General features: G+C 42.2%; 1 protein-coding gene across 2 annotated transcripts in view; it reads right to left on the reverse strand.

The window, feature by feature from the left end:
• The window catches only part of TBX15 (T-box transcription factor 15), a 116,302-nt gene that overhangs the window by 44,960 nt on the left and 57,304 nt on the right, over positions 1–14,038 (reverse strand). The gene's annotated exons all lie outside the window — the stretch shown is intronic.

The raw sequence follows: 14,038 nt of genomic DNA on the forward strand, positions 1-14,038 counted from the left end.
GTAAAAGTTCCCCTTGACATTTAGTCCAATCGTGTCCAATTCTAGGGTGCGGTGCTCATCCCCGTTTCCAAGCCATAGAGCCAGTGTTTGTCTGTAGAAAGCTTCCGTGGTCACATGGTCAGCATGACTAGACACGGAACGACATTACCTTCCCACCAAGGTGGTTCCTATTTATCTACTCGCATTTTTATATGCTTTCGAACTGCTAGGTTGGCAGGAGCTGGGACAAGTGATGGGAGCTCACTCCGTCATGTGGATTCGATCTTACAACTGACCTTGCAGCACAGAGGCTTCTGTGGTTTAACCCTCAGAGCCACCACATCCCTGGAAACCTGTAGAGGAGAGTAAAATCTCTGAAACACGGGGACCAACCCTGTTAATGCCTACCCTATTTACTCCGTGTTATACTGAGACATAGAGCACTGAAAGACCAGACATTTTCCTGGTAAATACAATAAAACCTTGATCTCTTTCCTCAGACTAGGAGTAAAATACAGCACATGCCGTACAGCATGCTTTCGCACTGAATATGCTGGACTTGTTCAGGAGCCTTCTTTTTAAAGGGTGCATCACTGGCCCATCTCCAGCCTCTCCACCCCTGGCCACCAATGGCCATATATATCAGTTTCCTTGGATAATAAAACTATGGCTTGTGTCGCCCTTGTTTTGCATCAAATAGAAACCGTCATTTACAGATAAAGAACAGGAGCCCCTGGGCTCAGTGGAGATCAAGGAGATTGCCACTACTGGCTCCACTGCTGGAGTTGTACAATTCTCCTTCATTGCCTGTCAATTCAAAATATAACAACAACAACAACAACAACAACAATAATAATAATAATAATAATAATGGAAGCAAGAAATCATTCCTAGTGCAATGCATCTGCATTTGGAGGAAAAGGACATAAAACACATTCAGAGCACTTTCACATGTATTAGATATGTGGTTCTCCTTTTCAGTGTAGGTCACTATTGATGCTGTAACATGGAAGGGGAGCTAATGATAAAATAGAGACTTATAACTACAGGTAAATTTACGCTGAAGAGAGATTTCTTTCAGTAAAGCAAAGCAAATTGTGCCACTTAAATACTGCCCCATGGCACTTAAAGCTCTCTCTGGGCGAAGAGGGGCTCATTTTACCGACCTTAGAAGGTTGGAAGGCTGAGTCAACCTTGAGCTGAGTACCTGATCCCGTTCGAGATCGAATGCAGATCATGAGCAGAGTCTTAACTGCAGTGCTGCAGTTTAACCACTGCACCAATAGCCTTCTTTTTGTTATCCAGCACTTAAAACAAAAGAGTACTGCAATCAGTGTCTATTAACTCCAGCCACATAGCTATACAGAATCTCCATGTTCGGAAAAGATTGTACCACTAATGAGACTTAGTACAAACAACATTCCTTTCCTTCATGCTCTACTTTTAAGTCATCTAGCCAACTATTATAGAAACATAACTAGATTACCCTTGGGTCTTATTGAGCAAGTCCCTTATATTCTTGAGTTTTCCCCAGCATTGGTCAATGTGCATCTGTCTTTTGATTATTCATTTAATAAATCAAATGTGCCTGTTCTGTTTCATTAACTGGAGATGGATCATTATATAGAAGAGGGTAAAAGTATTTTCACTTGTTGTCATAGACCTTTTACCCAATTTCAGTAGTTACACACTCCCTCTCTTCTACCTTCGCATCCCATTTCCACATTCTTTAAAAAAAATCCATAGGCATCTCAGTCAAGCGCTTCTTCAAAGGGATGTGGATAATGTTACTAGCAAAATTTCCGATGCTCAATAACTTTCCAAGTCTTGCCATATTATCACTTCTCCTTGCATGAGTGACTTCTCTGCTTCCAACAAAAATGAGATGCCAGACTCATTCTCCGATCTGACCATCATTTTTCACCAGTAGTAGTAGTAGTAGTAGTAGTAGTAGCAGCAGTAGCAGTAGCAGTAGCAGTAGCAGTAGCAGTAGCAGTAGCAGTAGCAGTAGCAGTAGCAGCAGTAGTAACAACTTTATACCGTGTCCTGTGAGTGCTGTACAGGAAATATGCCTTTTCATGCAGGAACCGAAATATTCCTGAGCAGCTTGCCCTTTCTACCTTTCTTTTCCAGGTAAATCCTGCATAGAAAATATGACATTCTTCACAGAATTTGTAATAATCTTGCACAGCTTGGCATTTCTTCTTGGGGGAAAAATGACCACAATATTTCTGAGAAATCCGATGAAGCTTCCAGCAAGATTTCTCAAGGGAGTGGGCACCTGGATAAATAGAGGGAGTGTTTGAACCTGAGTAGAGAACTCTTACTGTGAGGAGAAAATGCTGGGGTGGTGTTGATGGTGTTCTTTCATTTCCTCTAAAAGAGCAAGAGACTATGAGATTCATACCCCTCAATGTTATTGTTCCAAAACTGTCATTAATTCTAGGAACACTGAGGTTGTCATATGCTCTGCTGTTCACAATGCACAAATGTCCACGTGGATAAATGAAGATTACTGGCAGTGTCTTCAAAATTTTGTTTGAATTCAGTGGTGCCATACATCACCTAGACTAAACTAATTGATTGTACTGTCGTGGTCATCATCATTATCATTAAAACATTAGCAGAGTAGGGCAGCCAATAACAGCAAACAGGCACAAAAGGGATTGGATGGGCTTGGATCAGACTCAAGGGAAAAATCTCATTTGCTAGAGGAACCCAAGAAAATCTGGCTGAGTACAGCCTTTTAAGATCATGATGGTTCACATTCTAATATCATTGATCACAGTGATATTTTGCTTTTCATTTTCAGTGGACCCTTAAGTGGATCCTTTGAAAATGCTTCCTTGTCAAATGGAAGTTCATAGGATGGAAAGGTTCTTTTCAAACCCCTTTAGGTGGAATGGTATGAAAGGAATGGCCTGTGGAAATTGGTGATCTATTGCACCACCTAGCTGTCACTTCTTCCATTTCAATACGTTAAGAAGGAGATTTTTAATTTTTGACTTGGTTTTCACGGAAAGGACACGAAAGCGCTCTTGTCGCCAGAAGGGCTGTAAATAGTTAAAAGCCAAACCGTAAGACAGGTGGGGCACAGGGGCTTCCAAAATCCCATAATGAAATAAAAGATTTGTATATTTGACGAGGCTTTTGTAGTTGAAAAGTCTGGAGGCAATCTTTTAAAGGGAAGATAAATGAGTCTGGAGTGGCTTGGGGGCATTACCTCATTTCCACCACCGTTGCTTGTTAAAGCTGTGAAGTCAGATGGATACAGGAAGTTGCACTTTACAGCCAGGAGGTCCGCCTAATTGGAAAGGGGAGGCTGGAGAACAGCTTCAAGAACAGATCAGGTTTCAGGGGTGGGTGGGTTTTGCTGAGAGATCCAGAAGAAGTGCTAGTGTAAGGCAAGGCAGTGACTGCTTTTGGGGGGCTACTGCAAGCGTTGGCAAAATGGGAGTCAGACAGGGAGACCCAGTCCACCAGAAACTCTTATTTTGTGTGCGCCACTGAACAAAACCTGGAAGAATCAGAATCCAGGACTCACTCATCTTTTTCGGTGATCTGAATCCAAGAGACTATCTTCAAAGATGCCACTGGGAAGATGTTGGTGGGAACATATTTTGTTTGTTTGTTTGTTGCAGTTCTATCCTGGTTTACTCCAGAGAGCTCTAGGTGGCATACATGGCCCTCCCTACACACACACTTTATCCTCCCAACAACCATGTGAGGTAGGTCAGGCTGAGAGAGTATGGCTGGCTCAAGGTCACTCAGTGAGTTTCAGGCCCAAAGCAGATTTGAACCAAGGGCTCCAAAGTTATCCTCCAACACTCTCTCTACTACATCACAGTGGCTTGCAGGATCATCTAAGAGGTGGATCACACATGACACACTTTCCACTTGCTTCCTGCCTGCTTCAGTTTGTGATCCTTATGATATGGAAGGCATAGAATAGACACATGTAGAAAGGGACACATTGAGCTGAGATTCGGTGGTGGTTTGTTGTTACCCTTCTTCCAGGTACACTTTTCCCCTCCACACAGTACACATTACAGTGATGACAATAAAGACACACAGATGGACTCTGTCCTTTCCGTCTTTCTCTATCCCACCTTTCTCCCAATACAGGGACTCTCAGTGGCTTGCAAAAATACTTAAAAGACATAACAGCTAAATCACGTGTGCTCCTGTGTCTGAAGAAATGGACTGTGATCCAAAAGGCTTGTACTAAAATAAAAGTGTTTGATCAGCCAGCAGAGGCTACTCGTCGTTTACTCCGCTCACATTGCTTTGCTTTTGTTTCTGCCATATGTGATTTGCCTATATCAGGCTTTTAAAAAAGAAAAGAAAAGTTCTGCTGACAAATAGAGCACAGCATCCGAGCAGTGAGGCAGGTGAGATCCTGGCAAGAGGGAGTTAAAAGAGGGAGGGAAAAGGAAGATGCAAGAGGAGGAGGAGGAGGATCAAACAAAATCCCATCCAAAAAGAAAGCAAAAGAGGGAGGGGGGAGAGTCAGAGACAGAAACAGGTCCTACACAGTTCCATTTGTCATATCAATTCAGCACTGTTGTCACTCGTAAAAAAAAAATGAAATGAAGAAGTCAAGATGGAGGAGAGAGGGGGAAGATGGAAAGAGGAGAGGTCCTTGGCGCCTGGATGGCAGCAGGAGAAGCTGAGGGAGGAGGCTTTCCTATGTGCGTCTGAAAAGATGGCCAGTGGCTGCGCTAAAGGGACCTTCCTTTCAGAGCTGCTATGAAGCACTGAGCCTTGTTTTGGAAGGTTTTGAGGAATTCCTATAATGTGATGTGTGGATTACAGTTTATTTATTTCTTCCCTTGTACATCTCTGAGCGGATGAGATTTTTAGGGGAGGAAACGCTGTCCCACCCACTCCTACCAAAACCCTAGTGCATCATGGGTAAGGGGGAGAAAAGCTGCTGCCATTTTCTCTCCAGAATATTGTATTGTTTGGCTAGTTTTGGCAGCAGCACACGAATGGAATGCCCCCAGCATGAAAACACACACAGACACAAAGAGAGGGGGAGAGAGAGAGAGAAATTCTGCAAAATGCATGGGAGACCCGAAGTATTCTGCCCTCCGGTTGTTTAATGAGAAGTGCAGCGGTTTGACCAGTAGCGAGTGGAGTTGTCTCAAAACAGTCAGAGATAATCCTACTAACCAGTTCCGCATAGCAGCACAGTGACAACGCTTTTAGGTCTCTGTACTTCCTTTGAGCTTCTCCAAAGGTTGCTCCATGTAATGATCTGTCGCAGTCATCCAGCCTGCATGTTCTCACAGCAGAGATAACTAGGAGCTCGTTTCCCCTACCCAGAAGGGCTGCAGCTGGCACACCAGCCTCAGCTGGACAACGGGGCTCCGAGCCATGAAGGCTCCATGGGCTCCCATTGCCAAAGATGGAATTCCAATAAGCAAGCAGCCCCAGACTCAAAACGTGTTCCTTGGGCAGGAAGGTGGGCAGCCCCATCTAGGACAGGCTCAGACATCGACTCCCTGAACAGCATAAGTTTCCATCAACAGTTCTTCCAATGATCCCTCACTCTGATGCCTTTTGCAATTAGAGGGAAACTATGTGGGAAACCTACATGGCCCAGCCCGGGGATTTAAACACTGTTGCCACAGGACTATATGAATTCGACATGAAATTTATGCCAGCATAAATTGGTATGTGTGTGCGCATGTGTCTGTCTCCGTGTGTGTCTGTGTGGATGGGTGTGTTTCAACCTTTCGGTTCCCTACTCAACAGTAACTTTCTCTACACCCTCCCCTACAGCTCAGAAGACCTCCCTGACTGTGCCTACAAACTGTGTCAAGAGGGCAACAAGTCTTGAAAAGCCGTCCAGCATGTTCCGTCTGAGAGTTGACGGGATGCCAAAGAGCTGTGCGGGTGCAGAAAAGCACCAGGTGCATGAGGGCACAGGGATGGCTGGGCGCCAGCTGGCTCAGCAGCCTGAGATCACCACTAGCCAGAATCTCAAGAGACTTTTAGGTTCTATGGTGTCGATTTGTGAGAAGCGGGGAGGGGCTAGGGAGCCAGCTGTGTTGAAGCTCAAAGGCCAGGAAACGGGTGCCAACTCCTGACCTAAGTGAAGTCATGGGGGATTTGTCCTATATGATAATTGGTTAAGGTTTTCAGGAAAAGATGGAGTGACTTTCAAGCTGCCTCTATGGACGCAACACATGTGGGCTGCCCATGCATTACACAGTACAAAGGCATAGTGGGTGATGTTTCTTGTAGCCTCAAAATCACAGATGCCACAACCTCTCAGGGCAGCTGCATGTGCCATCCCACAACTCCTCAGCAAAAACATCTACAAACGTTCTTCTGCACAACCTGCCTCGTCGTTATAATCTAGGAGGGTAGAAAGAGACAGCCTGCCTGCACATCTATGCCACATCTGTGTCAACTACATGGATGGCCCGCTGGGTCCGTAGGCATAGACTGCTCTTGCCTGATTAAGCTATAAAGATTTTAAACTCTAGTTAAAATGCTAAAAGAAATTTCTAACTCTCATAGTTTTTGCTGCTATGTTTTTTCACCAGCCCTTCCTGGGCGAGGATGGTAGTCTCTCTTTTCATTAGCCTCTGTAGAAGATATATCTTTTAAAAAAACTATTAACAAGGGGAATTCCTGCTGAATTATTTTAGCTGCAGTGTAAATGACAGCCTCAGCTTCAACATTTTTGCCTCCAGAGATAATTTAGGCTTGATTTGCTCTGGGACCCACTTGCTCATCTTTCTGGCAATCCAGGGTATCCGCAAAGCTCTCCTCCAGCATCACATTTCAAAGGAATCAATATTTTTACTGTCAGCTTTATTTACTGTCCACTTTTTACACCTGTACATGGTGATTAGAAATATGAGGGTGTGGATGATCTTGGTTCCTGGTCTCCAGTGACACATCCTTACACTTTATAATCTTTTCTAATTCCTTCATTGCTGCCCTTCTGAGCCTCAGACTTCTGATCCTTGGCTGCAGCCCCTATTTGGATTGATGATTGAACCGAGGTATATAAAATCTTTCACTGTTTCAGTTTCTTCATTGTGATCCTTAAAGTTTTGTAGGTTCTTCTATATACTGTACATGCTTTTTTTTTGTCTTCTTAATGTTCAGATGCAGTCCTGCGTTGGCACTTTCTTCTTTCACTTCCCCTAAAAGTTGTTTCAAGTCATTGCTGCTTTCTTTATTTTATTTTATTTTATTTATTTATATATTTATTTATTTATTTGATTTTTACCGCGCCCCTCTAGACAACATCTACTCGTCTACTTTCTGCCAGTAAGATGCATGTCTTAAAATACTGATGTTTCTTCCACCAGTTTTCAGTCCTCTTTCATCTGAATTTAATGTGGTTTTCCAGATATGTTCTGCATACAGATTGAACAGGTAAGGGGATAAAATGCACCGTCTAACAACTTGGCCTGTAGGAAACCATCTATCACTCCATATTAATCCTAATGGTCGCTTCTTGTCCACAATACAAGTTATACATCAGGACAATCAAGTGCTGAGGCACACCCATGTCCTTCAGAACAACCCACAGCTTCTCATAATCCACATAGTCAAATGCTTTGCTATGGTCTATAAAGCATAGACTGATCTTTTTCTGAAATTCTTTGGTGCAATCCAGTAGCTAATGTATGTTTGCGATATGATTTCAAGAGCTTCTTCCTTTTTGGAATCCAGCTTGTACATCAGGTAGTTCTCACTCCATATAAGGTAAATGCCTTTGAAGAAAACACTTTGACCGTCACTTTGCTGGCATGGGAAATTAAAGTAACAGTCGTATAGTTACTGCACTCCTTAGGATCACTTTTCTTGGTGAGAAGAATGTATATCAAACATATTTTGTTTTCCATATTTGTTGGCACATTCTTGTTAGCATTTTGATAAATCCTGTCTCTGTGATTTGAAATAGTTCCATTAGTATTACACCCCTCATGATTTATTTATTTCCAGCGCTTTCAGAGCAACTTTCACTTCACTTTCTAGAACTGCAGGTTCTTCATCATAGGATTCCTCTTCAAAGAAATTTGTCATCCTTTTATCTCTCCTATATAGGTCTTCAGTAGACTCTCCACCTTCTCTTTATTTTATCCTGGTCGGAGAGTGTGCTTCCCACATTCAACATTCCTAGTATAAGCTTACATTTTCCTTTGATTTCATGGATCTCCTAAAAGAGACCTCTTGTTTTTCCTCTTTTGTTCTCTTCTATTTATTTACACTGGCCATTGTAACAGTTCTCTTTGTGTCTACCTGACAATCACTGAAAAACTTGATTCAGGATTTTGATCCTACTTCTGCCACCTTTTAGGGACGTGGTGGCGCTGTGGGTTAAACTGCAGAAGCCTCTGTGCTGTAAGATCTGTAGATCTTCAGCTGTAAGTTTGAATCCACGCGATGGAGTGAGTGCCCATCGATTGTCCCAGCTCCCGCCAACCTAGCGGTTCAAAAGCATGCAAATGCAAGTAGATAAATAGGGACCACCTCGGTGGGAAGGTAACAGCATTTCATGTCTAAGTCGCACTGGCCATGTGACCACGGAAGATTGTCTTCGGACACAACGCTGGCTCTATGGCTTGGAAACGGGGATGAGCACTGCCCCCTAGAGTTGAACACGACTGGACAAAAATTGTCAAGGGGAGCCTTTACCTTTACCTGACACCTTTTACTTTTGTACTTCACAGCATGAAATATACACTATCTTTGTGTAATTGTTACTACAATCTTGTAAACTAGGGTTGCCTCATTGAACTCTGTCACTTTTCCAGAGAAGATTTAAACCAAAGACTTGTTAATGACAGACCTCTCTCTCTCTTAAGCAGTAGACAACACTAGAACAAACATTATATAATGGTCTCTGTCAATTTTGGCCTGACACATTTTGCTAGAAAATGCAGCAAGTGATCTGAACCCATGGGCAGGGGGCAATAAACAGACAGCCCAGTTGTCCCTCTCACTTCTATGTCTTTTCTAATCTACACTTGGATTGCTACTCTTAGGTTTATTTTACTCCTCCTTCTTCCCTTTGTTAGCCTCTGTCTTATTTAGAAAGAAACAGATTTCGTAATGTGTGCCTATAATCCTGAAGCATAAATGGCAGTTTGGAGGGTTTCTGTCAATAAAGTTAAGAACCAGTTGCTTTCCTGTACTTTCCCATGAATGGACCTCCTAACATACAGTAATAAATAGTCTGATTTCTTTTTTTATAACTACCAGCCTCCAGAATGATTACCGCTATCCAGTAGCCACAGGTTCAGCACTAGGTTGTTGTACTCTGCCTGCATAAATATGAAATAATCCTATAGTGCTTTGAATACTGAAGTAGGAAAAAATCCAAACATACTGGTGTCCTTCCCTTCCACTTGCTGGGCTTATGCCAGAGACCAGCAGCTAACAGGACTGAGCACAAGCTCATCTAAATGTCAGTGTGACATCCCACGTAGAGCGGCAACCCATGAACATCAAATTGACATTAGAGATGGGGACAAATATTAAAATCGGTTGTTGTTTTCGATGAATATAGCCGATTCATCCTATTTTCACTGATCCGTATTTGCCAAATTTTAAGTCCTGACGAATACGGCTTGACAAATATTTCCCCATTTTTATTCACCCCCATACAAAGAAAGAAAAATCATCCTATGGCTTTTCCATTCTGCCTGCCGGCCTGCTGATCAGCTGATCGGTGACCCATCCCCACAGCCACCCACCCGCACAGCCTACCCCCACCCCTTCCTCTCCCTACCTTAGCCCCCCTGCCACCACCCTTGCTGACACCCCCTTACCGTAATTGTTGCTGTTGTGGGGGTGGGGGCGGGGACGGGACGGTGTTTTTTTAAGTAACCTGGTGAGTAAATTCGTTATTCGTCAGTTCATGGGGGCAACTTCATGCTTCATGAGTCATCAACTTTTGATGAGTCACAAAGAAGGACAATTCACCAAAATGGTGAGCCGTCCCCATCTCTAATTGACATTCTTCTTTCTCTTCCTTTCCCCTATACTGTATTTTTAGCAGGTGATTGTGTGCAAACATTGTGGGTCAGTTTTTATTTCAATTTCTAAGCAACACAGGCGGCCCATTGGTTTGCAAAATATTCTTGCACGTTTCCTCCATCTGATTCTACCTGATTTTCTTTGCATCAAGAAAAGAAAGAAAAATCCAAGCAACTGCACACTCTGGCTGAATGGAAGGAAGCAGTATGAGGGTGAAGGTCTGTCAGCATTGCATTACTCCCAGTGGGATATACATTCCCGTGCCGTGGGCATTCCTTTGGCGCATTCCCATCCAGAGCGTAGCTCAACATGCCTGCACTAGCCACACGGTGTGTTAGCTTGCACAGCTGCATTTTTCCGAAGGAAAATTCCTTAAGAATCCCATGGGTGTAGAAGTTATCAGGACAAGCAAGGATATCCTAAACCATACACAGACCTTCCATGGGGAATCTGAGACCCCCCCCCCCAAATTAGAAAATTAAATGGAAATAATAGAGACATATATTGTACATCCTGACTTTAGACCCTCCTGTGATCCCTTGAAGGTCCCTGTTAACCTGACACTAACACCAAAAGGAGAAAACAGGAAACTGGTACATCCACTTGTGGCAGAATTTCAAATGAGAGACTGGGTCTCACGATGTCCTTACTGAGAAAAGAAACTGACTGGGTATTAAGATTGAACACTCTGACCTCTTTGGGGCTTAAGGAAGAAACAGATGTCTTGCCCTTATTTTACCACTTGTTTTAAAAGCTTAGGATGTATCAAAATGTTGCTGTCAATCCATATTAGAAGACTGTGTTGCGTGCATATTCACTAATACTATATTACGTGCAGTTGTCCCTTGCTTGCTGTTTATAGACTAATTTATTTCTATTTTTATGTTAAGCTGAAGGAGGCCATTCACCAAAATGTGTGGAGCTTTTTAATCAAGAATAAAGTTTATCGTGTCTTTTTAACACCTCAAGTGACCCAGGCTCACATTTGGAATACTGACATCAAAAGTGCTGTCTCCTCCATACTTTTCCCAAAACGAAGTGAAGGATTCCCTCCCCTCCCCCACTGCTTTTAATGTGATTTCTTGAAAACTAATGTGCTTTATTCTCTAACTTTGGGAATTATTTTTCAAAGATATTTGCCTTGGTGAAGGGCACCCTGTTGGTATTCTCCAGCAAGTATGACAAGCACAAAACAAAACAAAGCCAAAATGTTGTGGCAGCTCTAAGGCAAGAAGATTTATTTCACTATGAGCCTCTGCGGATGACAAACCATCAGACACATCTGAAAGACTGGATGGGAATCCACAAAAGCAAACACTGAGGCAAATCTTCCAATCTTACAGGTGCCACAAGTATTCGTTTTGTTTTCCATTTGTTGTGTACAAGGAAATCATGGCTATCCATGTGCAGTGTCTTCCCTTTCCCCAGAGCACAAGTAATTACAAAACATCCTATGTCTTCCACAACAATTAAGGGAGGTGGAATATTTCTGGCAGTTCTATGTATTTCACAAAGAGTTAGATATGGAAAGAGATGAGCTTTGTTTTAATAAATTTCTGAAATATAAATTATGAACACTTTCTCCACCTATTTTAATTTATTTTTTATTTTTTATTTTTTTTTATTTATTTATTTATTTATTTATTTATTTATTTATTTATTTATTTATTTATTTATTTATTTATTTATTTATTTGCTTATTTGCTTATCAGGACTCTATAATACTACTCAACATCACAAGGACATTCTCACAAACCAAAAATAAGCAGGGGGGTAGGGCAAGGGAAAAGTAAATCTTTTTTTCCTTCAACCCTTCTTTATATAAACTGAACACTATTATAACCCAGAGGCATTTTTCATGAGCCCTTGCTCTGTCCAGAGTGCTGATTACACATAAAAATAAAAGTTAATTAGAATTAAAATGGAAAGTAGCCAGAATATACAAAACCAGTTTTTAAAATACCAGTCTATTTAAGCCATTCGGAAGGCTCTGCCAGGATATGAACTTTTACTTTATTATAACCTTGTCTGCTGGAAAACATTGTAATTCAGGCTGGTTATGACATCTGTGGAGATCTTCTGCTCATCAGTACTAAATCAGCTACAATTAAAATTTCTCATCCAAAACATTTTCACATTCCTTGTCCTCTCTCCTTTATGGCACCAATGCCCATTTCTCACACACCTGTTTGCCCATTGTCAACTGATAGAAAGAGGAAGTGGAAATAGACAGGCTAAGTGGAATAATTCTAAACAGCTCATAATACAATGGTACCCCGCTACACGATGATAATCCGTTCCACTGAAATCGCTGTTTAGCGAAATCATTGTCTAGCGAAAAGCATTTCCCTATTGGAATGCATTGAAACCTGTTTAATGCATTCCAATGGGAAAGAATCATCGTTGTCTAGCGAAGATCAGCCATAGGAAAGCCACTTTGCGAACCGCCAATCAGCTGTTTAAATCACTGTCTTGTGAAGCTTAGGTCCCAAAAACACCTGTTTTGTGAGCGCAGAGGGAGCTGTCAAAATTGTCATCTAGTGAAAATCGGTTAGCGAAGCAGGGACCAAACATTGTCCAGTGAAATTCCCCCATAGGAATCACTGTTTTGCGAATTGCTATAGCGATCACAAAAAGTCAATGTCTAGCAAAAAACCTGTCATACGGGGTAACTGTCTAGCGAGGGACCACTGTATACTCAGGTCACCGTATTCCACACTCTTCCTTCTTTCTACTCCAAAATACATAGAAAGCAGTTACTATGCAATTAAAGAAAATTAACGAAAAAAGAAGAGCAAGGACTGAAGATGAAGTTTTAAGGTAGCTCTGCTCTGACTACACTTCCTGCAAAATCTACACAGTAGAGCTACCTTAACAAGCTGGAAACAAGGCTGAAGTGATAACTTTCCTCCTCCCTATTCCTCAATTTTTCCCCACTCCATGTTTATGGAGGATTGGACCCTTATTTAACAAGCTGCAAACAATGCTGATTTCCTACCTGCTCTCTGCTAACCTCTGTGTGCCTGGTTGAAGCAAATTGACTCAGGGAAATGCTACTTCCATGGTGCAACTTTGCAGCAAATTCATTCTTTTCTCTCTTTTTTGCTGTGTTATCACACCCTGAGTTTCCATGACCCAGTGTGGATCTGAACCCATGTTTCCTGAGTCCTAGTCTGACACTTCATCAACTAGACCACACTGGTTCTCACCAGTATTACACAAATTTTGGTCAAATTTACAGTGTCCCCTTTGTGGTCTCAGGCCAGTTCAGACTGACTAGAAGTCTACTTGTTCGTTAAATAAGGCTGTAGAGCCCTGAAAAGCAGGATGTTATCAAAGATCTTATCTGAGCACACATTCAGCAGCTAGGAAGGAAGAGTTAAAGTGGGTATTTCTGTGTCTTTCACCCAGTGCAGTCTAATGGGTAAAGTGATGGGCTATGACTTAGAAGATATGGGTTCAAAATCCCACTCAGCCATGGAAACTCATTGTGGCAGTAGCAATGATACAACCACTTCTTAAATATTTCATATGACTTTATAAGTCACCATGAGTCTGAAGTGAGTTGACGGCATGTAATAACAAATCTGCGCATCCAGTTGCATCTATTCCAAAAAATTATGGATATATTCATAAGAACAAATTTCTTTATAAGAGCCTAGCATATACTCATTAGTATTATTAGGGGCACAATATGTGTGTGATAAGGAGGCCTGTATGTGACAGGGAATGCTCCTTATGAGACACATTCCACTGTGACTGAGTCACTGTCCCTAAGAACTGGACAATCTAGCATCAGGGCTAGTGAGCAATAACGGGCTTCTCCCTACACAGAGTATATGAGAGAGTGTGCCTCAAAATAACTTAACAGTAATCACCATGTCTTAAATACTTGTGAGGCATACAGTTGCCTCTCACCTTTATGGCTGTTGGAACTTTAGCAGGAAACCATGCTCATTGGCTACCGGCCAGCTGTGCAAAATCTTAATGAGCTGCCAGCTGTAGCCCCTCCCTTCCAAAAAGGGCTACTGTTCGCAGGGAATTGATA

This window comes from Pogona vitticeps, chromosome 2 (genome assembly GCF_051106095.1).
Source record: "Pogona vitticeps strain Pit_001003342236 chromosome 2, PviZW2.1, whole genome shotgun sequence".
Taxonomy (NCBI): Eukaryota; Metazoa; Chordata; class Lepidosauria; order Squamata; family Agamidae; genus Pogona; species Pogona vitticeps.